We start from the raw sequence: 2,472 nt of genomic DNA on the forward strand, positions 1-2,472 counted from the left end.
GATGGGCACAACAGTAAACTAGATATAAAATAGAAATAGAAACAAATGCACTCAACATTGAATAAGATATAACATAGAAATAGAAACGCAAAAGTATTCATTACCCCATGAACTTGAAGCTTTTTATTCGATGTACACCTAAATTATATTCCGTTTTAATTACCCCCAAACTTGTTTATTCCTCCATCAAGTACACCTTTTTCGTCCACCTGCTCCTATTGTGACTACATGCGCGCGACAGCTAGCAAAAGTGGTGATGTGGATTTTCACCTGGATAAATAATAGCCACCTAGATAAATTAATATTGCAAAAAAATAAATTTCTTAAATTTAAAATTCATTGTTTAAAAGTTATTTTTGAATAAGGGCTGATATCGCGGAACTCCTTATGGATTTGGGTTTTTCTAGACGTGAAGTTGGTCGATTAAATTTCAAATTTGTCTGAAATTCTTACCAAGTAAGTGTTAATCTTTGTTTCCTTTACTTTTCATTTACATTTTCCCTATTTTTCGTTTAAAATATGCCAAATATTAAAGAAAAATGGAGATTTTACGTTTTTCTTACCTTTGTAGCTTTATGATGTGGCAAAAAATCACTTCCTCACGCGCCTAGTAGAGTGTGTTGTCAATTTCTACACCAGGTGGACAATAAAGGTGTACACAACGGAGGAATAAACAAGTTTGGGGGGGGGGGTAATTAAAACAAAATTTAGTTTAGGTGTACACCGAATAAAAAGCTCCAAGTTCAGGGGGGTAATGAGTACTTTAGCCAAATAGAAATAGATGAACACGATATTGAATTAGATATAACATAGAAATAGAATCAAAGCTGGATCGATAAAATATTGAATTAGATATCTCATATAAAGAGGAACAAATGGACACAACATTGAATTACAGTAAATATAAATAGCTGGGCATGATATTAATTAGACTAGCATAGAAATTAAAACAAATAAAGATAACACTCTATACAAAATAATAGAAATTAAATTAAAATTACATGCTCGTCGAAAGATCACTAAAAGGTCTTTTCAATCAATTTGGTTTGAACTAATTGAACAAATATGCTATAGTGGTGATTTATTTATTTTTATTTTGAAAATTAGTAAATCTTATGGATAATCATAAAACGAGTAAATTTTAGGAATATCAAAGATAAAAATTATATTAGCGCTCTATAACTGCTATTTGCGTTCCATAACCAAATTATGTTTGCTATGGAGCATCTGATTTGTATAAATCACGGAGATTTGTATCAATTGGACATTAATTTGTCCGTGTTTATGAAAAATGCATTTGTATATGAATATGTTCTATGTGTTAAATTAGAGTGGCGAGTGAGATTGGGAGAGAGAAGAGAGAAGCGAGCGAGATTGGGAGAGAGAAGAGAGAAGCGCGCGAGAGAGGGTAGAGAGTGGAGAGAGGTGAATTGTATATGTATATCGGTTAGATAATTGTATATATGTAACTACTATGTATATGTATCAATGATTGTGTTTGTATATCTGCATAAAATTTAATTTTTTATACAATTGAATCGAGTTAAAATATTTGTATTTGTATATCAAATCTCTCTCTCGCTTTATAAAACACAAATTATACATTGTATTTTGTATAATTTGTGTTTGTATAAAGCGAGAGAGAGAGTGTGAGAAAGACAAAAGAAAACTGAGCAGGAGAAGATTTGTATTTGTATAATTATAAGTGTATAGGACGGAGAAATATGTATTTGTATTTGTATATATAGTCTCTCTCGCTTTATACAAACATAAACACAAATATATGCGAGGGAGAGATGACTGAAAAAGAGAAGAGTAGCGAGCGAGATTCCAGAGAGAGGGCAGAGAGGCGAATGGCAAGAAGTTTGTTGCGAATTGAAATTAAATGAACCTGTAGCTATACAATTTATTTTAAATTAATAATTTGCTATAATACACAATTTTCTCAAAAACTGGACAATTCTCTATATACGGAAATGGTGGGTCGTGCGTGTCAAGGTTCATATGGATGTTCTGATTAAGATAGGTATAACTTTACTTTTAATATTTTTTTATCCTTAATAAAATTATTTATAGTCATGTAAATATTCAAAAATTATGTTAAATCATAAATTTTATAAATCTTCATTTTTATTAAAAACCTAGGAAAATTATTCGAAATATATCTGAACATTGATCGAAATCGCTGTAATAATCTCAAACTTTGGGCAAGACCTATTAACCCCTGCACTATTTAATAGTGTATTTTAAAGATATATAAGTGTCCACGTGGACATCATAAATATTGCATCATTATAAATAGTAACTTGCCCACGTGAGCACATATATATCTTCAAAATACACTATTAAATAGTGCAAAGGTAATAGGTCATGCCCAAAGTTTGGGATTGTTACAACAATTTAAGTCAAAGTTCGAATATATTTCAAACCTTTTTCCCTAAAATTTTTGTTTGTCCATTGTCATAGAAATTG

Source organism: Solanum tuberosum, unplaced genomic scaffold (assembly GCF_000226075.1).
Source record: "Solanum tuberosum cultivar DM 1-3 516 R44 unplaced genomic scaffold, SolTub_3.0 scf00744, whole genome shotgun sequence".
NCBI lineage: Eukaryota > Viridiplantae > Streptophyta > Magnoliopsida > Solanales > Solanaceae > Solanum > Solanum tuberosum.